The 27,066-nt window shown below is 36.0% G+C and overlaps 1 long non-coding RNA gene across 1 annotated transcript in view; it reads right to left on the bottom strand.

The window, feature by feature from the left end:
* The window catches only part of LOC131052107 (uncharacterized), a 32,937-nt gene extending 19,374 nt beyond the window's left edge, over nt 1-13,563 (bottom strand). Inside the window, exon 1 of the long non-coding RNA XR_009107280.2 lies at nt 13,234-13,563. This is a non-coding gene — a long non-coding RNA (uncharacterized LOC131052107). The remainder of the gene's footprint in view (nt 1-13,233) is intronic.
* Between the last annotated feature and the right edge of the window lie 13,503 nt (nt 13,564-27,066).

The raw sequence follows: 27,066 nt of genomic DNA, 5'->3' as shown, positions 1-27,066 counted from the left end.
CTACAATCCTGAGCACACTACATTACCAGACATGAATGTTTATAGACACAATCCAAATGTGGAAAGCGCAAATACTATAAACAACAATGCTACACACAATGACACAGTGGACAACTCTTCAATACTATCAGCAGACATAGAAGAGTCCATAATGAATCCTCAATTCAATAGATTGGTTGAAGAGATAATGAGGAGAGATCGACAATACTTTCTAAACATGATGGTACATAGTGGAGCTAAAATACCACATGATTTTGACTTATCTCAACTTATGGAAAGTCGACCCTCACAACAAACTCAACCCAACATGGATCAAAGGAGACCAAATAGTGGAGGAAATAGAGGACCGAATAATATGATGCCGGAGTCACCATCAACTTTGCTTCAAAAGCCAGCAATCTCACATACACAAGCTCAAACATATGATACTTATACTCAAAGACCATCATGGAGGCCTTATGCTCAAACACACGCTCAAGGTATGGATCAACCAAAACAAGTGGATACTCAAGGACATCCTCAAAATTTTGACACAAGGAGACCTCATGTCAAAATTGGGGGCAACACAATGGAAAATGAAAGGCCTATTGAATATGGTTTATACACACAAAATAGATATGGGGTTCCCCAACAAGAAGTTATGCCAAATGCTCCATACATGTCGCAACAATATAGACCTCCATATGGACATGTCTACGATCAGTATCATCCATATATGCAACAAGCTCCTCCTCAAATGGGCGTTTCAAACATGGGGTATGCTACAAGAAATCAATCTCCTCCCAAAAATAATTTGGAGCAACAAATAAGAGATTTACAAAAGAAAGTGGAGGACATGAGTACATCAAAACCTACATACACTATGAGAGATATATGCCCTTATCCCTTCGATAAGAGCATTCCAATGCCTCCATTTCCTCCACACTTTGTGACACCAAAATTTGACAAATATAGAGGGAGAGGAGACCCCAAGGCACATATAAGACAATTCTTCACAGCTTGCATTGAGGTAGCGGCAGAAGAAACATACTTGATGAGGTTGTTTCCACGGAGCTTAGGAGATCAAGCTATGGAATGGTTTTCTCAATTACCTCCTAGTATTAAGTCATGGGGCGACTTAGCAGAGGCATTCATTCAGCATTTCTCTTACAACATTGAAACAGATGTCTCAGTTACTACCTTGTGCAATACTGAACAAAAGGAAGGAGAATCTTTCGCAACATTTTTACAAAGATGGAGAAACTTAGCTAGCAGATGCTCTTGTGAAATCCCGCAAAAACAAATGGTGGAGATGTTCACACAAAATGTTAATAAGGCTATTGGCTATGATCTCAGAAAAGCTTGTTTGTCTACATTCAAGGATGTTATTGAAAAGGGCCTAGCAATAGAAAAGGTCTTAATTGAACAAGGAGTTATCAAACTATTCAAAGAAAACAAAGAGGACTTTAAAGGAAAGGACAAACCAAAATTTTGGAACAAGAACAAGAACACAGTTAATGATGGTGTTGTTGATGCTAATACAGTGAGACCAAAGTTCGTCTTTTCTGGATCAAGTTCTACCAACAATCAGGTGAACAACCAAACAACTTCAAAACCTTGAAGGAAGTACACTCCATTGGGGGAACCACTTGAATTAGTATTCAAAAAGCTTGTGGCAAACAAAGTGATCACAGTTCCAGATTTTCCTCCATATGAACCAAAGGTCAAACCAAATTGGTGGAATGATGATGAATTTTGTGACTTTCATAAGAGCAAGGGTCATAAGACAAGTAATTGCCATCGATTGAAAAACATTGTGCAAGATCTCATTGATAGAGGCGACATTGAGATTGAGGGACATTCATCTAATCAAGAACATGAGATGTTTAAGGAACCATTCCCAAAACATGACAAAGGAAAAGGCAAAGTCATAGATGATCAAGCCAATTACACTAGAGCACCTTACAATTATTATTCTACTATCAATCACATCTCAATGGACAATCATATCTCTACCATTACTATCAAAAACAAAAATCCTGAGAATCCTTCTTAGAGACCCAAAATTGTCCTAAAAGGTGTGTGATCTTCGTCCGAATCTACCTCTGAATGTCATGTTACAACCCGTCGAGGTAAGATTACATTGCCAGGTACCTCCACTAAGAATACCAATCTTTCATCAACCAAGCCTGAGTATGACCTTGTAGAACAACTAGGGAAGACACCTGCGCTCATCTCTATTCTTGAGCTTCTACGTATATCTCCTGCACATAAAGCTATCCTTGACAAAATCTTGAGAGATACTGTCATCCCTACTGATCTGAACGTGGACCAGTTTCAAGCCATGGTGGGATACCTATCCGTTCCACACTCCCTCACATTCACAGAAGCCGATGACGCCTCCATAAGTCAGCCACATAATGCACCTCTACATGTTGAGGCCTTCATACATAAACACCGAATAAAGCGAGTCCTGATAGATGGAGGAGTAGGTCTAAATATTTGTACCTTGAGTGCCATAAGACAATTAGGATATTCTGACAAGGCTGTGAATGCTACAAACCAAATCACCATCAAGGCTTATGATGATGAAGAGCGCTCGTCCAAGGGAACAGTCACCTTACCGCTAAGAATAGGGCCAGTCACAAAGGATGTGGTTTGTCAAGTCCTGGATCTAGATCTCATGTATAACATATTGCTAGGACGTCCGTGGATTCATGAAATGAGGGCAGTCCCATCAACATACCATCAGTGCATTAAGTTTCCTCACAATGGAGTCGAGGTAACGGTCAATGGTGATCCAAATCCATTCATATATTGTAATAATTTGAGATCACATACTGAGACTATCATCCCCAGCAATCGTGAGGCTACTCCTTCTTCAGCATATATTGATCCTGAGTCATTAAAGCCCTCGACATCCAAACAAGGTGAACTTAGAGCCAAGTTTCAAGACAAAGGCATGGGAGAATACACTCTGAATCAGACAATGTTTTTACAACAAGTCATGACCTCTCCCAAGGAATATGGGAGGCCACATCCTAACAAGCAAATCTCCATCATGATGCTCAAATGGGATCCTACCATCTTTCAAAAATGGGGTGAACTAGAAGAAGAAAATTTATATAAAATGCTTTATAAGGACGTTGAAGAGGACACACATGATCAGATTATTATACCCTGTGAGAACTATGGCAAAGGCTTTAAAATTCTACAAAAATTCGGGTATGATGGAAAAAGCCCTCTCGGGTTACGCAAAGAAGGTGTCATGGAGCCCTTACAACCTGAGCTAACTACAAGAAGAGAACGCTCCAAGGGACTTGGTTTTCTGAATTCCAAGATTCACAATAAAAGAACAAAAGAGGTATGGCGAATCAAAGTTGCCGACGTTCAACAAGAGGATTATCCTTCCACATATTCCAATGAATGGGAATGGGGTTCAGACAAATCCTCCAGTGACTATGAGCTCACCGAGACATTCAGAGAGCCAGATGAACCTACCGAGGAGGAGGAATTTTACAAAAAGTTCAGAGTTGGTCAAGAACCAACCCATAAGGATCCCGCACAAGCTTCGTTTCAAGGTCCTAGGTCAAAATCACATAGGATGAGGACACCTGTCCCAAAAGGTGCTACTAGTGATGACAATTTGGATTCGCTCACGATTGAAACTGATGAGGAGAGTGCCATCGATGACCTCGATGATTACCTTGACATACCTGAATATAACCATATCTTCACTCTTTGTCCAGCAAATTCGGAAAACACTAATGACCTTCCCCTTGTTCATCCCCAACTCATTGACTGGAATCATGAAGGACCAGCACAATTTGATACATTTCAAAATGACGAAGCTATTGTCGACTATCTTGGCATTCGAGATGATCTTCCCCCTGGAGACCACAAAGCAGGATACGCCATAGAGCTCAACAACATAGCATACTTTGGTGAGGGTGTCGGGCCTTCTAGTCGCAAAAATGTGAAAATAAAAACAAAACAAGGGTCTTATGGTGAAAACCACACTGTGGCGCTATCTGACTCCAAAAAAGTAAAAAGAAAGGACGTATTTGAGGGTGAAAACCTCTCTGAGGTGCCCGAAGATGGAAGGCTCGACATTCTCCCAGCATCATACGAGGAAAAATCATCCATGTTGGTAGAGGAGACTATAAAGACAAACATTGGTACAGCAGAGGTTCCACACAACATATTCTTGGCTCAATCATTGACAGAGTTGGAAAGGGCAAAATTCATAAGATTCTTCAAGGAACGACAAGTCAACTTTGCATGGTCATACGCTGATATGCCTGGACTGGATCCGGATTTGGTAATGCATCATTTGACAGTCAAACCGGGGGCAAAACCAGTAAAACAGAAATTAAGGAAGATGCATCCACAAGTGGCATTGCTAGTCAAGGCAGAGCTGGAGAAATTACTGGATGTCGGATTCATACGCCCAATTGATTATCCCGAATGGATTTCCAATTTAGTACCTGTCAGCAAACCGGATCGCAGCATCCGAATATGTAAAGATTTCAGAGATATCAACAAGGCTTGTCCAAAGGACGATTTCCCATTACCAAACATAGACTTGATCGTTGATCTCACAGTAGGTCATGAAATGTTATCCTTAATGGACGGATTTTCTGGATATAATCAGATCAGGATTGCACCTGAAGATCAACATAAAACATCATTCACTTGTCCATGGGGAACCTTCTGTTGGAATGTCATGCCCTTTGGGTTGAAAAATGCAGGTGCTACTTATCAAAGGGCGATAACCACTATTTTTCATGATCTCATGCACATAACCGTGGAAGATTATGTTGACGATCTTTTGGGAAAGTCAATAGACAGAGATACACACTTGGACATACTTTCAGTTGTCTTTGATCGGCTGGAAAAATACAAGGTAAGGTTAAACCCTAAGAAATGTGTCTTGGGAGTAACCTCCAGGAAGCTCCTAGGATTCATTGTGTTTAAAAGAGGAATAGAAGCCGATCCAGCAAAGGTCAAGGCTATCTTGGACATGCCACCACCCAAGAATATCAGTCAACTTCAATCTTTACAAGGGAGACTCCAGTCCATATGAAGATTCATAGCACAACTTGCAGATAAGTGTAACCCTTTCCAGCACCTGCTACACAAAAACATCAAGTTCAAATGGGATGAGAACTGTCAACAGGGTTTTTAGGCGCTCAAAGACTATCTTTTGAACCCGCCAGTTTTGATGCCACCAATTCCAGATCAACCATTGCTACTTTACATATCGGTCACTCCTAGACGTGCTTATAGACTACACAAACGCGCTTCTGCAACACAGATGCATTTTCCGAACACATACGTGCCTATACCATTCACAAATGCGGCCAGGGAACACAGACGTCCCTACATGACATAAACACCCCTACAATTCGCAAACGCGTCCGCATTCAGCACAAACGCGGTACCAGGCATAGACACGCCTAGAACTGACACAGATGCGCCTGTTGGACACAGATGCGCCTGGCACTGACACAGACGCGGTTGCGCGTTTTTGCACTTTTTAACTACCCTATTCCTAGCGCATTTATTGCTACCTAACATGCATTAATGACAAAACTTGAAATGCGTGAAAGTGCAAGGAGGTTTTGTGGTACTTACTGGCTCTCCTGCCTCTGCTGGCCTCTGAAATCGGCGAACCCGGTCGAATCTATGAACGAAAGCCATCGTTGCTAACTGCTGCTGCTCTATTTTTGCTCTGCACTTTGCTCTCGTGGATGTGTAGATGACAATGAGGATGTCTTTTGCCCGCGGTCTATCTTATAGCCTACCCTAGCCCTCACTCTCATTTCCCGAGTCAGTCTTCCTTATCCCGTGACTTTGTCACTTTATCCGGTCAGTCCATTCTAGCCTCTCTTTCTTATCAAGAGATTGTCTGCAATCTTTTCAGACATTTTCATCCAATCTCTCGAGGGGGCATATAATTCCCATCTTGGGGCAACTCTGTATCAGTTCATCTTATCTTCTTTGAAACAACGCGACAAGCCGCATTATCTCAAAGAGGGGCAAAATGTAGACACCCAAAATTGTCATGTCTAATTAAATAAATATTTTATTTATTTAATTATCTAAGCCTAATTCTTCTATTAATTAAATAAATTTTTATTTATTTAATTAATTCATTTATCCTCTTCTAGCCTTATTTCTCATTTAAATAAATACATTTATTTATTTAAATTATCCCTTTCCTAAATTAAATAAATATTTTATTTATTTAATTATCTTATTCTTCTATTAATTAAATAAATCTTTATTTATTTAATTAATTCATTATCTTTTTCTACACAGGACACATGTCATTCATCTCTTAATTCATACACTACCTACCCCTTTCATTATTTTGGTATTTCTTTTACCTACCCTCTAATCCTAGCCGACCTCTCTTTTTGTACCTCTCAATCTTAACCCTCCATTTCATATTGTGTCTTCTATTTAAGGAGATGCTTTCTTCATTGTCAAACCCTAATCATTCTATGCATTCTAATCACTCATGCTAATGACCTAATTTGGAGGACTTGGCTACACTACGATCCTACTTGCAACCACATTCCGTTCTTTGTTGAGCTCTTGTGCATATAAAATCTGAGAGCAAATATATCAAGCAAGATCAATGGAGATAGGAAGAATGGAGATCAAAACCCTATTGGACATGTGATGGTATAATCTTTGTGATTTTGTTTTATTTTGCATTGTCTTAGGTAATCTTCATATGTTATGGTGGATCTTTGTTGATTGTTAGGCTAGGGTTTAGTGGTTGGATTCATTTAGTCTTTCAATATTGTTATTACTGTTATCCATTTTCACAATGAACACCAGTAACAAGAAACTAGTCTAGTCATTCTGCAATATTAGTAAAACCCGATCTCCTGTTCGTCCATGTGAAAATTCCATTTCTAGGAACAATGTCTATTAGGTGATTCTTCTCAACAAATTCCAAAATATCCTTATGAGATGTACTAGTCCTCTGAATACTCCCACTTTTTTCATTGCTAGAAAGGATCTCATTGAGGTCCCCACCAACCACACAACTTCCTTTGGTAATACTACAAAGTTTGATGGCTAGAAGATCCCAAAGAGCATGTTTATCACCAGCAAAAGATGGTCCGTAAACATTATAAAGATTGAAATTCTCATTTTGTCCAAGGATAGTTACCAAACAATGTTGCCAATACTTATCTTCCCCAACAAGAGAGATCCTAACATTCATGGGGTTCTAGATGATTCCCAAGCCACTAGAGGCTCCATCTGATTGCCTAAGTAGACCATTCCACTATTTCCAAACTCTCATTTATGCATTGAACTCAGCCTTCCTCCATTTAGTTTCTTGTAAAAGCCAAATATCTCCTTTGGTGTCATCAATCTGGTGCTTAATCAAGCGCCATTTTTCAGGGGCATTGATGCCCCTGACATTCCAAGATAAGAGTTTCATTTCTCTTGGGGAAGGGCATTTCCCTTCCCTAAATTAAGTTTGGTTTGACCACTAGCTACACCAGCAATTACTACCATTATTTTTTTTGACTTGCGCCCCCGCATTCCTTTTGGCTTGAAGTTTGGTTTGTCAATGGTTGAATTCGACTTCCTAAAACCTTTTGTGGATACCTCCAATATAAGATCAGAGTCAAGTTCAAAGTCTTCTTCACATTTCGAGGAGGAAGACTCAATTTCACCATCTTCCAATTCAATACCAAGCAAAGAGAAAATCTTATCTCCCATCTCCCCCAAATTTCTAATAGCATCCTTTTCTTGAGTTTGAATTTTGCAGTCTTCAATAATCAGCTGACTCTTAGGCACAAGAGGAGAGGGTGGTAGTGACTCCGCTAGTTTAGTTTCAATATCCGCCTGTAAGGTTTTAGTCTTTTCCAGAAGCATGAGAAAATCTTGCTGGCTTTCACTTTGATCAGAGGAGGGAAGAGCTATGTTCAAAGGAGTTGCCTCAGTTAATGGAATATTCTCATTTTCATGATTTTTCATTACAAAAATCCACCCGTGTCAGAGGAGATAGGAGGTTTTGGTTGCAGATTTTCTTCAAAAGGAAATTGCATGCGGGAATAACTTCTTTGTATTGTAGCCGAAACATCACAACCTAAGCTGATGTGATCCAAAGAGAAACATCTAGGGAAAATATACAAATGATCTTCTCTATCAATCTTTTGGACCCAGAACTTCCTAGCCCTAATTTTAACTTCATCGGGGATCTTGGTGATTTGATCTGTGCAAATGCATATTCTGAGGAAGCTTCCCCATATTTTGTCCTCCAAAATGTCATCAACTGATACAAATGTGCCGAGATCTTTGCATATATCCTTAATGACATCAATATGCTAGTAGTTTGAGGGACAGTTGTAGAATCTTAACCATACCTTGTTGTCTGGTAATACATTAGTCCAGGGATTGAAGTTGGGCTGCCACTCAATGATGTGAACTTCAATTCCATCCAAGATATATGGACCTTTGTTTTTAGCTTGCCATTTCTCCTCATTATTCATAAATTTGATCATATAGAAGTCATTTGGGAGAAAATTGATGTTAATATCCTTTCCCCATTGTGCTCTACACTAGGATTCAAATATACCCTTAACCCATTTTCCACCACCCCACTTGATGAAAAAGAAAAATTTAAGCAGATTCAATCCAGCAGAATTAATTTTGTTTTCATCCAAAAAAATAGTAGGTCTTGAAGTATTTCTTACCAGTTTATGATGATGGGGACAATGAGGGCGAAAGGTACGTCCTTGAAAATTAGTATATCCCACTTGATCGGAACAAGGGTTCCGATTTTTGGGATGAAAGTTGGATCTCCAAAACATGGCATGGTCCGCCCTAGAGTTATCTTGCCTGAAGCGCCCATTACACAATTGGAAATTACCATGAGATTTCGGAAGGACCAGATTGGATTTAGAATGTGGATTGCCTTGCTCGATTGCCGCACTAGGGATGCTAGATTCAGGCGAAGGTTGCTAGTTTCAGGGAAACTCGGAAGCAGTATACTTGGCTTTGCGAAACCAACCTTTATTATTCCAAATGAAACCATTTTCCTTCCATTTAAGCAGGTCAATAGGGCACTGGTTGCCACTTGAGTACGGATTTCCATAATTCATCTGCAGTCCGAAATACCTGTCTTCATGGAAAATGTCTTTTCGCCCAAAATTAGCCGGTTTCTGAGAGGGTTGAAACCTACCTGCTTCAAGGGGAAAGGCAATATTTGCTTCATCGCTCCATGAACCGATCTTTGGGTCGACTTTGTTTTGATTAGGAATCTTTGCAGCCTGCACTCCCAAACTTCGCATATCGGCATCCTTGCTCCTGCTGCCGCTGCCGCTCCTGCCGCCTTCAAACGCTGCCATTTCGGTGAGCAAATATGCTATTTCTTTAATAAATATTATTATTTAAATTTAAATTACTTATAAATAATTGAAATGCAAATGGAAAGAAATTGCCATATTCATAGATAATATTCATTTTCTTGCCTACGCACATGTTAAGAAAACTGTCTTGATATTCATTGTCCAACTACAACATCGTATGAATTTTAAAGAGTGTGGAACGAGGAAGCTTCTAAAACAATAGTAAAAGTGGGTTGCAAACATTCAAAACGTGCGATAAGGATCCGCTCAATGTGATAAAGTGAGTCTGTAGCAAAGACCAATTGCTTTGATAATTTTAACTGGTAATTTTTTATGGCGAATCTTTTGTTTTCTGTGCCTGCTTCCAAAGTCAGTCAATAAACAAGTGAGAAAGGGCACGTTGCTTTGACTCAAAAATCAGTTCACACGACGAAAGATTAGTTTTGAACCAGAGGCATTGTTTGTTACTAATAATACGATATTAAATTGAAATTGTTATTGCAGCCAACAAGGATTTTAGCTATTTGAAAGAGAAAGTGGACTTAGTTGATGAGGCCAACCTAGTTTATGGTTACAGCCTTGTGGAAGGAGGAATGTTGGGGGAAAAGGTGGCGTCAGTAATCCACAAGATTAAATACACCCCCAAATCAGGGGGTGGATGCATCACAACATTTACCTGCAACTATGATAGCCTCCCTAGTGTTTCCCACGATGAAGCCAAGATTGAAGAGATCAAGGCCAACAACACTGGTTTGTTCAAGCAGGTGGAGGAATATCTTATCGCCAATCTCACTTTATACTGCCAAATGGAGTATCAAGATCTCAATGGCAGCAGTGTCCGTGTCACTTAATAAGAAGACATGCGTATCTCATACTGATGATGATAATAGGATTCCACTATTTGTCAATGGCATTACTGCCACTTAAATATACTTCAATAAGAAGAAGATGTATGTCCTAGGCCTGTGAGCTGGGTCTAACAGTAAAGCTTTCTCACTTTCTCAATGTTGGCTTAGATTTTGGGTTTCCAATTTCAGCCTCCTCGCAGTTGATTAGAAGAGAGCTAAAGGTTGATGCTTTCTTAAGTTTTTAATTATAGACTTATAATTTTGAAATATAAAAATATGGCTTTATAGAAAAAAGTTTCGAATTATGGATAACAAAAGAAGAAAAAAAATAATAATTTGAATTAAAAAATAAAACACACGATATGTTAAACTATACATTGGTTTTTAAAAACCTGGAAACAAAAACATTATCTACCTTTCGATATAGAATGGAATGGTGATTTCTTCTCTGCTATTTTCATGGAAGCTTCTTTCCAGTAGATATGCATTGTCCTTTATTAAAATGCAGATTGCATTGTGAGACTCTAACATTCACGCTACTATGTGCAAGAAGATGGAGCATATGCATCATTATACTGTCATTAAAGACAAATTTGAGTCACAACTTATTATTGAGCTTCAAAGATCAACCATATCTCATGCTGGGTATAAGAGAAAAATTAGGTTCAATACCACTAACATAGATTACTCTATCAAACTTCAGGAATCATAAGAATTCCAAAACACCTACTCGAAAAATGATAAACCCATAATGTCTTGGAGTCTCAAACCCTTATGATGTGAGAAATGCTTATGGAAAAGATTGCCCCTCGAGCATACCACATAATCCATACTAATTAGGTAAATTAGCACAAGAAAATTTGATGACTTCATCTTGTCTAAATAATCAAGATGTAAAGCATCAATGATCAAAAGTTGGAACACAATGTACCCTTACCAATGTGGAAGTCTTATTTACCAATGTGGAAGTCTTATTTAGAAATCTCTGACAACTCAATCTTAACTTAAGAGTCATAATGATAGCAATTATAATTAGAGGCCAAGCATACCACATTACCCATACCAAAAAGATAAACCAACAAGATAAACCAACAAGAGCTGCAGCGCGCGAAGTTCCTGCCAGCTGTCAAGCAGTGCAAGTACGGTTGTGTATTTGTTTTGTTTATGACAGAGTTGTAAATTGTAAATTTGTTTTGTTAGTCACAGAGTAGCAAAAATTGTTTGTTTCATTGAATTTGTTTTCTTGGTGACAGAGTTGTAACATTTAGAGTTGTAATAGTTGTTTGTTTCGTTGATGAAAGAAGTGAAACATTGATGCTTGAAACATTGAACGTTAAAATGAACAGAGCAAGAGACTTAACAAGAATTTAATCAGTGAGCTCAATTGGTTGTTTTCACTTTTGAATCCTAATGAAACCATCTCACCCAAAAACACTTTTGTTTCACTTTTGTTTCTTTAACTAAAAATCTTGCCCGAAAACACCATTGATGAACAATACCTTTTTTTTCCAATTCTCCCATATACTTGCAAAAGACCACAATTGGTTTTTAATGTATGAATTTGTGTCTTGATAATTGAATATATTATATTATTTTAGGTTCGTATTTTCCTGAGGTTCAAGTTGTTCTGATCATTTGTATTCCTGAGTTTTCTCCTGCATGAATAATGTTTCTTTTGAACCAGCAGGATTATTTTGTATCAGAGATGTACCTATGAAATAATGCTAAACTCACAAGCCTGCAAAAAGTCAATGCTTTCAGGACATTGCTTGGGTTCATAGAACACCTTGCACGTATACTTCCTAATAACATGGACACCCTAATTAATCCAGATTGGAAACAATCTATGTATTAGTAGGTTCATTGATCCAATGACAAACAGACAGTGCCCGTTATGAATATAGGGAACAACTTTAGCAATGCCTTTTTCCCCAAAGGGCTTGTGATATTCCTCTTCATAAATTCCATTCCTGTGTTTCCCCACTTATTTAATAGAATTATATAGCCCCAGTGGATTAAGTTTTTCTTTACAAATGCATTATCTTTGTTTACACAATGTTTCCATAGTGTTACACTGGTTACACTACAAATGACATTGATGTTTCTTTTTGCATTCATCCACTTAATTTAATATGTAATCAGAATTTAGTGCTATCTAACCAATAGGTAGTTTTGCTTGAGCCCAAAATCTTGAGAAAAGCAATTCAAAATAATGGCATTCAGAATTTATTCAATAAATTAGACATTTAAAGATTAATACATGAAGTGTAGAAAGAAAATGACTTAGCAGACAAAAGAGGAACCTTAACTAATCTCTCTAGTGCTCTGCTATACTATCTTTACGAAGAAATATAAGTATTTCTGTCAATAGATATGTAGTAGCAACAAATCATATATAATATGGAGATTCTATATCCACTTCATTAACTTCCTTCGCCCTTAGCTTGGTTATCGCCTGGTTTGTTGTTTCAAGAGGATGCAACGAACTAAAATTCCACGGCCCCTGGGTTGGGTTCCCGTGGGAGCCCGCCCAACCCTACATGATCTATGCTGATCCCCAATGAAATTATCTTGCAGGTGGACTTGATCTGTGTAACCCTTGGAACAGAAGCATGGGTTCAACAAATAAAGTGGAAAACTTATAATAACTCATTGTTGGTTGTTCCTCTCAAATCCATATCATTGACATACCCACAAAATTTTTTATAGCTGTTATAGACATATTCAAACAATCATGAAAACGGAAAAAAAATATGTTTTAGGTGAATACGGCTAGATGGGTTCAACTCAACAACGTGAGCACCACTTTAATGAAACGAAACTGTAACGAAGGGATACTTAAAAATTACAAGAAAGTTCTGAAGGGATACTTAAAATCTTACAAGAATCTGTCTTTCTTTTGGGTTTTGGGAGAAGACCACTTTGTAAGTAAAATTTTTAAAAGATTTATTGAATTTATGATAAGAATGGAGTGCGGTAGAATTCAAATTAATTATGAAATGGGTGTTTGCTTGTGTAACAAATACCTGTAAATAATACTTGCGTGGCTTTGACGACGCTTGATACACTCATTAATTCTCATTCTACCAACAAAGTGGAGGTTCTCCGATTGAATCCCGCCGTGGAAGAAAAAAATCAAATGGAGATTTGAAAAAACTAAAAGCTCAGCAGTAGTTCCAAACCCACACATATTAATTATTCCCCGTCGCAAAGAGCATTGAGAACCCAAAAAAAACTTAGGTCAAATAAATTTATGTTTTTGCCCTTGCAAGAAATGAAAAGTTTGCAGATATGAATAGATTTAGAACTCTCTGAATTTGATTTAAATCGATTGTTCCTCGGCATGAAGTCTATGTTATTCATGTCACCAGCTCCATACCTAACTGGCATGCAAAATACATGTTGGTAAAACTGAATGCCACCAGAAAAAACGAGGACACGAAAAAATGGAAGAGGCCAATTGTTTACCTATACCAGAACCTGCAGCTCCAGGAACGTACTGACAGAGAACTTGTTGGTAGTGTGATCTCTTACATTGGTATCTACAAACCCATCTGCCAACCACCTGCAACGCTAATCACAGACTACCGAAATATTTTTGATTAGTATTTCAAATAAAAAATCTGAAAGTTGCCTATAACTTACATTGGAAAATAAATTTATGAAAAGAAATGGAACAGTTTGATTGGCTCGCTGAAAAATGATTAATCACGGTTTAATACGACTGCGTCCGCTATAGTTCTCTGGCGGGAACTAACAAGGCAAACCTTGACTCCTTGAAAAGACAAAGAACAAGCCTTAGATATTATTAGGAGTTGAGAATTATTTCATCCTCATAACTTTTATTAGAATGATTAGCAGTCTCAAAAAACCATCAGGGGTTGAAAGTCGGACCTACCATGTACCTCATATTTTCAAAAGTGATTAACTAAAACAAGAAATTTTGATAACCTGATTTTGTTTATAAAGCATCAAGGATCAAAATGTTGATTCAAGAGGGGGTAGACTATCAAATGAAAATACCAAAGGTTAAAGAGGTAAGGCTAAAGGTTAACCTGATCTCATATCAAGCTTGGTAATCCATATGAGAGAAGCCCAATCAATAATCTCTGAAAGACAATCAAATTTTGAAACATTAAAGATTGGACATTAGACAAACAAAGAAAAATAATAAACACAATGAAAAGGCAAAACACATTCAAACAAAAACAAGAAAGTGATAGTTTTGATACTTAATGTAAGTACAGATGTCAATAGCTAACAAGATGAGGAGGGAGGGGGGGTGTGAATGATACAAACTTAAACTTCCATAAGAACAACAGATTCAACTTCGGTAACATATACTTCAGCAATATAACCAAAACTGCTAAACATGCAAACTCATAAACACATAATCATCATAACACTCATAACACCAGATTTAACATGGAAACCCAAATAGGGAAATACCACTGTGGGATTTCAGACCCACTAAGAAATATACTCTTCTAGAGTATGCTCGGTTAAAAGCAAATCCTGTTAAAGATTACAAACACATTGCTAGATGTGACCTGGCTAAGGGATTTCCCTCAAATCTGTTAGGATCTTCACTTTGTTAGAAGTGACCTTGTCAAAGGATTTCAAACACTCATTTAGAATGCTACCTTGCTAGAGGGTTTACATATAAGACTGTTAAGTCCACTAGGTTAAGAGATTTTTTGTCACTTACAAAATAATAGTAATACAAATCTATCTGCAACTTCACATCTAAAATGCTAAAGCAAATTCTTATTTGCTCAAAACAATCTAGTCATAGGACTTATCTTGTCCCTCTGCTAGGCTTTCTACTTTGTTATTCAAACAGGGCTTCAAGCTTCTGTGCTCGGTAATCACTATGTAGCATCCATGTGCATACACTTGCCCACATACATTGTTTATTAACAATTCCTTATTTATAAACAATTGTTAACTGCTTAATCTCCTTGATCACATTTCCCATGATCAATCTTCGCCATCAGATCTTCAAACTTGACCAAGTTCAATGTATCCTTTCGATCTGAAAATGTTTTACCTTACCTCGGGACTTGCAGTCCTATCTTGGAACTTGCACAAGGTTATTGCGGTTCACTCTACGCTGTAGATCTTCCTGCCAATTTTCCTTTATCATAGATCCTTAACAAACTTCATGCACAGCATTTCAATCATTTATACATCTCCAACTAATCATTATCCTTCATTAAATAATGCTTTTATCCATCCCATGTGCACTGTTATAACTTGGTTACAACTCAGTAAATACAAAACTTTACTCGGTAGACATTCCGCCTTCATTAACTGATATCGATAACCTTAGGGTTTACCGACTAGGTTCTTTTCTCGGTGACATAGTATAGTATTAACCTTACAATCAATAACATATGTAGAATATCAAAACAATCAAAACATCATGATTTCATCATTGTCTAGCTTGGTAATAGTTGCCCATTGAATAACTTATTCCTCCCTTTATTCATCACATTCTTTCCGTGTCTTTTACTAATATGATAATTCTCTTCAAATCAATCTTCTCAAGATATGGCAACATCATACTGAATCAGATAATCAATTCCTTGACATGAATGACAAAATAATGTTATAAAGATAGTTATCATCCTTCTTCAATTATATCAATCATTTTCAACAACCTTCTCAATATCCTTACTGAATATCAACAATCTCCCCCTTTGGCATTGATGGCAAAACCAACAATTAAATGGTAATACCAACAAGATATTCAAATTGATTCAAAATCAAATTGATGTAAGACTTCTCCTGTTATCCTTGAGCTATTAAAATCTTCTGAAGTCTTCTTCCTTTTTGTTAGGCTTCTGAGCTGTTGACTTGCGTTTAGTCTTCTCCATTTTTGCAATCTTCTCCCCCTATCATTAGTCTTCTATTATTTCCATGATTTAGGGCTTTCATTCAGTCAACCATTTAGTCTTCTAACCAAACCATTTATAGTCTTCTCCCCCTTTGACAACAATGCCAAAAAGTAAAAGAACTAAATCATGATTACTTCCTCTGTGAAGTGATTTGCCTTTTTGTGTATCATCTCAGTCTCGGTTAGAGTAACTTGCCTCTACTCACTTTTTCTTGCACAAATTTAGGTGACCTCCTAAAGTGTGTAAATCAACATCAATCCACACATAATATTCTATAGATTCATCGAATTGATGGTTTCACCGAACTCGGTCAGTGAGTAGAAGATAGGGGTAGGACCCCTAACTTGCTTCTGAAATACTCAAAAGTGTCCCTTGGCAATGGCTTTGTGAAGATATCTGCTAATTGCTCCTTTGAACTGATATATTCCAGCATAACTTTCTTCTCTTGAACTTCTTCTCTAAGATAATGATACTTTATAGATATATGCTTTGTCTTAGAGTGCATCACTAGATTCTTTGAAATGTTAATGGCACTAGTATTATCATAGAATATAGTTACTGGCTCGATAACTTTCTCATTTATACCTTCCAACAGTTGTTTAATCCATGCTATATTGGTACAATTCAATGCTGCAGCAACGTATTCAGCTTCTGCTATTTACTAAGAGATACATCCTTGTTTCTTGCTAAGCCAACTTACTAGTCTTTCTCTTAAAAAGAAAGCTTCACCACTTGTGCTTTTTGTGTCATCTATGTTGCATGCCCAATCAGCATCGATATAAACTTTTAAATCAAAATTATTCCTCTTTTCATATACTAAGCCATAATCTTCAATGCCTCTCAGGTATCTGAAAATTCTCTTGATTGCTATCATATGTGTCTCCTTGGGATTTGTAGAGAATCTTGCTACAATACCTACTGCATGTGCTTTATCTAGTCTACTATGCACAACATATTGCAATTTTCCAATCATAGATCAGTAAAGTGTCTCATCAACAGATGCAGATTCATCATTCTTTGATAATTTACAGTTAATAGTCATAGGAGTACTTACTGGTTTAGAATCCTCCATTCCAAATTTCTTCAAGATTTCCTTTATGTATGTGGATTGAGTAATGAAAATCTCATCTTTCATTTGCAATATCTGTAAACCTATAAAATACTTTATCTCTCCGATTAGTGACATCTCAAATTCTTTGCACATTTCATTTCCAAAATTCTTGCATAAGGAGTCATTACCACAAAATATAATGTCATTGACAAATATGGCTGAGATCAGTATTCCATTGTCCTCATCTTTCTTCATGTACATATTGTTGTTTTCACTTGTCCTTATAAAACCAATCTTGATCAAATAAGAGTGTAGTCTTTCATACCATGCTCTAGGTGCCTGTTTCAAACCATATAAAGCTTTGTTCAGTTTTCATACTTGATCTTTACTCCTATCTTCAACAAATCCTTCAGGTTGTTCAATGTAAACTTCTTCTTCTAGTATACCATTCAAAAATGTAGATTTGACATCCATTTGATATACCTTGAAATTTTTGAAAGCAGCATATGCCAACAATGTTCTTACTCCCTCAAGTCTAGCCACAGGTGCAAAAGTCTCACCATAATCTATTCCTTCTTCCTGAGCATAACCTTTGCAAACTAGTCTTTCTTTGTTGCGAATGACTTCACCTTTCTCATTTAGCTTGTTTCTGAAAATCCACTTGTTACCGATTACATTTTGGTCCTTTGGTCTTGGGATTAGTGTCCATGTGTCATTCTTCTTGATTTGATCAATCTCTTCTGTCATAGCATTTACCCAATCTTCACTATCAAATGCCTCTTTCACTATTCTCGGTTCAAATTCAAATATCAAACATGTGTTTTGTCTCAGTTTGTTCCTTGTCATCACTGGATCATCCTTATCTCCTATAATCTGACTCAATGCATGGCGTCTTCTGACATACTTGGCTAATATAGGCTTGGTAGGTTCTGTATGATCTTCTTCATCACTCGGTAACTAGACATTATCTTCATTTTTTTTAGCAACTTTCTCGGTAGGACTTCTCAGTTGAACATAAACAAATTCTTCATAATCTTCTAGTTCTTTGGAATTTATTTCATCATTTCTTTCTACAAATTCATCAATTTTCACATTTGCACTTTCCACTATTTTGTTAGGTGATTTGATCAGACATTTAAATGCTTTACTTCTAGAAGAATAACCAAGAAATGTTCCTTCTTCACTTTTCTGATCAAAGTTTCCATTTATGTCATCTTTGTGAACATAGCATCTACTTCCAAAGATTTTAAAGCAACTTACATTAGGTTTCTTGTCATACCAGATCTCATAAGGTGTCTTCATAGTTCCTTTCTTGAATTGAACTCAGTTTAGGGTGTAAACTGCAGTGCTGATTGCTTCTCTCCAAAATGTTTGAGGTACCCTCTTTTCTATCATCAAGGTTCTTGCATAGTCCATAATTGATCTATTTTTTCTCTCGGCTATCCCATTTTGCTGAGGTGTTCTTGGTGTAGATACTTGCCTCTATATACCATGATCATTGTAGTATAAGTTAAATTCATCAGAAGTGAATTCTCCTCCTCTATCAGATCTAAGACATTTCAGTTGTCCTCCTGTTTCATTTTCAACTCTTGCCTTGTACCATTTGAACATTTGAAAAGCTTTTGATTTCTCTTTCAAAAACATGACTGGCATCATCCTTGGGTAATCATCCACAAATAATATGAAATATTTATCACCATAATAACTTTGAACTTTCATAGGACCACAAAGATCAGTATGAACTAGATCTAAAATTCCTTTAGAAGTGTAAGACTTACTTGTAAAACTTGATCTTGTCATCTTACCCATCTGGCATCCTTGGCACATAGCATTCTCGGGTTTTTCAAGACTCGGTATACCTCTTACTCGGTGATTCTTATTTTGATCAGATTATCAAAATTTACATGACAAAACCTTTTATGCCATAACTAGGTATCATCTATATTTGCATAAAGACACTTGTTCCTAGTTGAGTCAAGATGAAATGTATTACCTTTTGTTTGCGTCCCGATAGCAGCTAACTTTCCATGCTTGTCATGAACTTTGACAATTTCCTTCTAAAATTCTATTTGGTATCCTGTATTGTTTAGTTGTGCTACACTCAACAAATTGTATTTCAATCCTTCAACCCAATATACATCATCACATTTAGCATTGTCAAGCAGTGTTATAGATCCTTTACCTTTCACCAGACATGGTGCATCATTACCAAATCTTACATAGTCTCCATCATAGTCTATCTCCATCATTATTATTTATGTGAGATATTAGAGCTTTTTCTTCATACCTTTCTTCATCCAATCCATCTTTAATAGCCACATAAAAAACTTACTCAGTATTAGTTTCATTAGATTCATCATCGTTGGATTCCTCATTTGCTATTAGACATGTCTTTCTATCTCTCTTTCTGAAGTCTTGGTGTCCTCTGTATTGGTTATCTTTTTGTCTATTATCTCGGTATTCTCTCTTTTCACTAGATTCCTTATCAGGGCAGTTAGAAGCCATATGTCCTATCTTATCACAATTGAAACATTTTAAAGGTAGCATTCCTTTATACTTACCTTTTCCTCTCGGTACTTCTGGCTAATAATGCTTCAAATTCTTCTTGCTTCTTGATTTCCTCATACAATTTGTGCACTTTTTCCATGTTCTTGCGAAATCTTTCACTTGCTCCATTGTGATCTCCTTCAGAGTACTTACTCATTCTATCATTGTAATCATCAGATTCACCAATATGAAAAGAACTGAAAGCAGATTCTACTTTATTTACCAAAGACCCACTGTTATCAAAATTACTTAACTCAAATGCATGTAGCTTACCAATAGTAGCATCCAAAGAAACTAGCATGTTAGGTACAGACCCCAATTCATTGATTGCAAAGACTTGAATAGCATAAGCTTGTAGAAGGGTTCTCAACAGCTTACTTGTTATATCCTTTTTTTCAATAGTGCCACCTGCTCCTTTAATTTGATTGACAATCTCCTTTAGTCTTGTACTGTATTGGGTTATGTTCTCACCTTCATTCATTTTCATGGATTCAAGTTGTCCTCTTAGACTATCTACTTTTGCTCTTTGAACATGTTCATCACCTCCATACACAGATATGAGCTTAGTCCACATTGCTTTTGCATCATTATAACCTTCTAGATCATTAAACTCTGAGTCGGTCAATCATGATGTAATTTCAATCATAGCTTGAATATGTTATTGCTTTACCTTTATCTCTTCCAAGGTCATAGGGTTGGTGCTCGGTGCAATGTAATCATTCTCCAGATAATATGTTGCATATTCTCCAATTCGTGATAAATGCAGCTTCATCCTTTTCTACCATGTGGAGAAACTTGACTTGTTCAACTTCGGTGCATCCCTTTTATACATCTTCGGATCTTTGCCCCAAGTACCTTTAAACTTTTCTTCTGGAGTCCAAAGCTCTGATACCAATTGATAGTTCTGATACTTAATGTAAGTACAGATGCCAATAGCTAACAAGATGAGGAGGGGGGGTGTCAATCATACAAACTTAAACTTGCATAAGAACAACAGATTCAACCTTGGTAACATATACTTCAGCAATATAACCAAAACTGCTAAACATGCAAACTTATAAACACATAATCATCATAACACTCATAACACCAGATTTAACATGGAAACCCAAATAGGGAAATACCACTGTGGGATTTTGGACCCACTAAGAAATATACTCTTCTAGAGTATGCTCGATTAAAAGCAAATCTTGTTAAAGATTACAAACACATTGCTAAATGTGACCCGGTTAAGGGATTTCCCTCAAATCTGTTAGGATCTTCACTTTGTTAGAAGTGACTTTGTCAAAGGATTTCAAACACTCATTTAGAATGTTACCTTGCTAGAGGGTTTACATATAAGACTGTTAAGTCCACTCGGTTAAGAGATTTTTTGTCACTTACAAAATAACAGTAATACAAATCTATTTATAACTTCACATCTAAAATGCTAAAGCAGATTCTTATTTGCTCAAAACAATCTAGTCATAGGACTTATCTTGTCCCTCTGCTGGGCTTTCTACTTTGTTATTCAAACAGGTCTTAAAGCTTCTGTGCTCGGTAATCACTATGTAGCATCCATGTGCATACACTTGCCCACATACATTGTTTATTAACAATTCCTTATTTGTAAACAATTGCTAACCGCTTAATCTCCTTGATCACATTTCCCATGATCAATCTTCGCCATCAAATCTTCAAACTTGACCAAGTTTAATGTATCCTTTCGATCTGAAAATGTTTTACCTTACCTCGGGACTTGCAGTCCTATCTTGGAACTTGCACAAGGTTATTGCGGTTCAATCTGCACTGTAGATCTTCCTGCCAATTTTCCTTTGCCATAGATCCTTAACAAACTTCATGCACAATATTTAAATCATTAATACATCTCCACCTAATCATTGTCCTTCATTAAATAATGATTTTATCCATCCCATGTGCATTGTCATAACTCAGTTGCAACTCGATAAATATTAAACTTTATTCGGTAGACATTCCGCCTTCATTAACTGATATCGATAACCTTAGGGTTTACCAACTGGGTTCTTTGCTTGGTGACATAGTATAGTATTAGCCTTACAATCAATAACATATGTAGAATATCAAAACAATCTAAACATCATGATTTCATCATTGTCTAACTCGATAATAGTTGCTCATTGAATAACTTATTCCTCCCTTTATTCATCACATTCTTTCTGTGTCTTTTACCAACATCATAATTCTCTTCAAATCAATCTTCTCAAGATATGGCAACATCATACTGAATCAGATAATCAATTCCTTGACATGAATGACAAAATAATGTTATAAAGATAGTTATCATCCTTCTTCAGTTATATCAATCATCTTCAACAACCTTCTCAATATCCTTACTGAATATCAACAGAAAGCATTTAAACAGGAAGGCAAACAATGAGATAGATGAAACACCATTAAATCATTAATAATAGTTGAATCCCTTCATGAAAATTATATAGGGAAAGACAAAGAAGCACAAATGATACGCTAATGAACACCAAATTGCAAACACATATAACTAGCTCCCTGAACATATGGATGATGGTTTCTCGAATTAGAGGAGGTCACAAGGATACTTGAGAGCCCAAACACATGAAAGAACAAGAGACGCATATACATCAAGTTGTTGCCATAGTGCTTTTGTATTAAAGTTGGAATTTGTGAATTGTAGTAATAATATTAAAATATTGACATCGTTAAATAATAATTTGGAATTCTTTGAATAAAATTTTTAGTAATAATATATAGTAAATCTTTTGACAAATAGTATTGAAGAAAGTTTAACCTTGAAGCATCTATATTTAAATATTAAAATGTAAAATGCTTTTCCTTAGTAAGTAAACAATAGATGTGTTGCATCTAGTTCTTGTCAATTAGTAAAATCTATAACATATTGCTTAGTTAGACAACATTGTAACAATAATAATTTCTACATGTAACAAAAATTAGATATGTACACTATAGGTTTTGCAATAAATAGAGTATGTCAATTTAGTATTAAAGCTCCATGAATTTTTATAATTGTTATACAAATATTATTTTTAATTAATGAAATATAATAATAATAATTATGATAATACTCTCGAAGCAAAGAAATTGAAAGAAGAATGAGACAAAGAGAATAAGGAGAAGGCTCGTGGGATGAAAGACAAAAAGAACGAGCAGAGTCATCTCTATGAGCTCTAAGGCTACCAAACAAGGCAAGGTGGAATGGTGATAGAGAAGTCTATCGCCATAATGTCTATGTTGTAGAATGCGATTAAGGAAGGACGGTTAGGTTTTTTTCAGTTTTTTTTTTTTTTTCTATTAAAGTTTAAAAATATTTATGTAAGAACTAGGATAGGAACCACGATTTTTTGTAGAAACGTATGTAGAAACTATGGTGAATAGGATACATGCAGACTATAAATTTGTATGGATTCAAAGGAGGAGTAGCAAAAACTGTGACAAGTTTTGTATACAGAAACGATTGTAGATAGGATAGGTGTAGATTGTGAATTTGTATGGATTTGAAGTAGGAGGAACTAAAATTATGACAAATCTTATTGTAATTTTTGATAATATTAATAAAATTACGTAAACTTTACCAATAAAAAAATAAAATAACTATGATAACTAGTATCATGTATAATTATACATGTAATAATTAATCTATATTATAATAAAAAAATATTAATAATATATGGTATTATTCATAATAATTATTTTATCATTTATTATTGATGACTATATAATACGTTTTAATTATTCAATTATATTTAATTTATATATAATTAATTTATTATAATTATTTCATGAATATATAAATTCTATTACATTATTATTTATTAATTATTATATTATTATCTAATAATTATATATATTATATAATATTATATAAGAATTTATTATATTATCATTATATAAATGAGTCAATTAAAGCTATACATTTAATCTTTTTATATGTTTGATATTTATAGTTCTATGTATTTTTTAAATTATTATTATAAAAGGGTGAAAATTGATATTAAGCTTTGCAATCTTTATGATTCCAGGAAGGTTGTCTATTAACCATCCTTTGTTTTCAGACATGGCTTGTTGGTGATCATGTGTTTCCCTTGGTGTCCTGCATCATATTTGTCTGTGATTGTTGTCTTCCTCATGTCGCCTCCTTGGTGCTTGATAGTTTTGTTAAGTGGTTGCATTGTTTGTGTTTCTTTCCCTTCGTTCCTTTGCTTATATGTTATTTTTTTCTCTGCATGATTTTTGATAGTTTCGAAGTATGGATAACAAATGCATAATTGATAATCAAATTAATCTATAATTTACAGGATGGATGAGATGAATAATATAAAACAAAATGGCCTAGTAATATAAGAGGATTGGTTCTAAATAAAAACATCAAACAATGCAGATTAATAAGGTTTCATATTGATATCTATCCTCAATAACATTATATTCACATCAATAAATATTACTATCAGTTTATAGGTTTCTTATATTAAATAGATATTTTTGGAATCATGTTCATTGTTAGATTCATTTCAAAGTTACCAGATTTCCCATACACACAGAGAGGGAAATAGACATGCAGATTATTTGGCTAATAGAGGAGTAAATCTATCACAAGGCAGAATTTTTGTTTCCTATGAAGAGCCAGTCATGGTTGAAGAACTATCTAGAGAATTAAAAGAGTCCTAGTTTTTTTCCTAACTCCTATATGTACTTTTCACTCCTCCTCCCTTCTAGGTCATTTGAAGAGATTTCCACAGTTAAATGTGCCTGCAAATACTGTTGGCAATTGACACTCAATTGGTTGGTTTCACTATGTTGTCATTCATGGAAACATGATATTTTGGTTCAATTGTGTACCAACACACTTCACTAGCTTACACCTCACCGACAGACACTTCCTCGGCACCGACAGGATGGAAGGACTTATTTGGTTACGGGCAATGCAGGCCGACCTGGTTTAGAATAAGGTTATCGGTATTGGAGGCCGACATCTCTTGGATCCGGCATCGACACTTGATTATGATATTCATGTATTTATGTTATCTAACCGACATTTCATTTGATATTGTAAATATCTTTGTAAGCCGACATAAGGCATGATAAATTGTATAGGGTATATAGGTCACTTGGATTAGATCATTTTGGAAGTGGAAATGTTGTCGGATATGTGAATGCGATATCATGTGAATATGTGTTAGGAAGGAGATGCAAAATATATCTGAGAGATCATGTATGTGAGGCTATTTATGTAAGGGTTTTTTCGATAAATGGTTAAGGGTTTCAGACCGGAAGAGACAAAGGTTAACCAAAACTATAGTCTAGCATAGAAGATGTTATCTTAGCAGTTCACCCATTTCTCCAAATTGAAGTCTAGATTTATATGTAGTCAGTGAGGGTCCTTTTGTGATTGAGCAGTGTGCTCTAAGCTGTAAGTCTTCTTGCAAGTGCAGGCCCCTATATTTTGTAATATCTCTTCATTTGGCCAGTGAATTGATATTGTGGGTCACAAATCCCACCATGGTTTTTCCTCTTTGAGGTTTTCCACCTATAATTTTGTGTGTTATGGTGTTCATTTATGTTATTGGCTTATTGGTTGCTTTACTTATTTCAATTATGTATGTACCGGTATACCAGTTGGTGTATGCATGTTTTAATAAGGATAAAATTGATCATTCTGATATAACACTAATCAACCCCTCCCTTTCAGTGTCATTGGATTCCAACAGATACACCACCTCACATGTTAATTCATCATGGCTTCAGCTTATGACATGTAGATAGTTTGATGCTTTATATTTCATTGTAGTGTTTTTCACTCAAATTTGTATAATGTTTCACATACACTCCTTCTCTTTTATAAGTCTCCACCTTTCCCTTATTCATATTCATTCAGTTTTTCTTCACTCAAATGCATTTAGCCTTGGTATCTTCCCTTATGTTTCCTATACAGGTCTATGACGTCCTTTTGGAGGAAGTCATGTCTTCTTCCTAAGTGCAGCCCTCATGGCACAAAGGTTCGTTGTAAATGTCAACTTCAATAGAGAGAGGATGGGCTATCTATCTATTTAATTTAAGAATCAAACTTCTGACCGGGTGTTGGCAGTCCCCTCTTTCATAGTTATCAATGTATGGGCATGGTTATCTATGGATTCCCTCATTTGAAACCCAAGATTAAATCATCTAAAAATTCTCATGGAGTCTCTTTACATGAATTCCATTGGAGATGGATATATACATTTTGGGAAGGTGGATTTAATATCCTCTAATGGCTTGTAAGTAAATCATAATGGGTTATAAAAATCTCATTGATGCTTTTACCGGATGAATCTTCTGTCAAATATATGAAGACTTTTGTAGTTAAACACTGATGTTTTGGTCTCTCAAATCATATCTTACAGGGAAATCCACATCCCCCATGATATTCAACACCTACTAAGTTGGTCTGCCATTCTCTTTTTCCAACCTTATGCATTATTTCCATGAGGCTTGATAGAAGCAACTAATCTTCCACTTGGGTATAATTTTTAGATGGCGAACTACTTTTCTCCTCTATTCACTTATCTTTTGTATAAGCTGATGGGCTTCAATGTGTAGAATATGATAGCCATTAAGGTCTATAATAATTATTTGGTGATTTCTCTAAGCAATCATAGCATAACATCTCAGGAAGAAATTATGCTATAGTAAAGTTCTCATAGTAGTTTTGGTTTGTGTTGTGCTCCCTAATATCAAAACCATAGCTACTCTTCAATCTTATGTACTTCCTATCCTATCAATTTATATACATACCTAATGCATTTTGCCAAAAAAAAACATCATGTTTCAACAATCACCTCTGTATTGGCACTCTCCATGGGTAACTAGACCAACCACCTTGTTGAAGCCATTAGAGCCTATCAGATCTTATTGCTTGCCCGTCAAGCTAATTGAAAAAAGGTCTAGATTTAAGGGGGCTCAAACAACATTATCCAATGCCTCATAGGGAATAATAGGGACTCGTAGACTATAGAGGGATTATAAGAAGAGATTATTCTTTCTTTTGATGAATGTTTTGTCTCCCATTCTTACAGGGAGTCCAACATGGTGGCGGATTTCTTTGCCAACAAGGGGTCACAACTAAGAGGAGGATGACATGGACTACTTAAGACAATCTAGAGGACAAAGTCAGGGCTCTTCTTAGATATGATAGATCACATGGGATATGTGGAAGTATCCCGTCACATTACTAATTTCTATGATGGGCAGTGCCATAATTATTATTTATGGAGGCTATCATGGCGAGGTTAGATGAGGTATTTTTCATAATTTCTCACACACTTTCTGTGTTATTCGAGAGCTCTTCTGGTTTTTAACTTGGTTGCACATTC

The sequence above is a fragment of the Cryptomeria japonica genome, chromosome 9 (assembly GCF_030272615.1).
Source record: "Cryptomeria japonica chromosome 9, Sugi_1.0, whole genome shotgun sequence".
In the NCBI taxonomy this organism is placed as follows: domain Eukaryota; kingdom Viridiplantae; phylum Streptophyta; class Pinopsida; order Cupressales; family Cupressaceae; genus Cryptomeria; species Cryptomeria japonica.
This window is presented reverse-complemented; position numbering and strand designations above follow the sequence as displayed.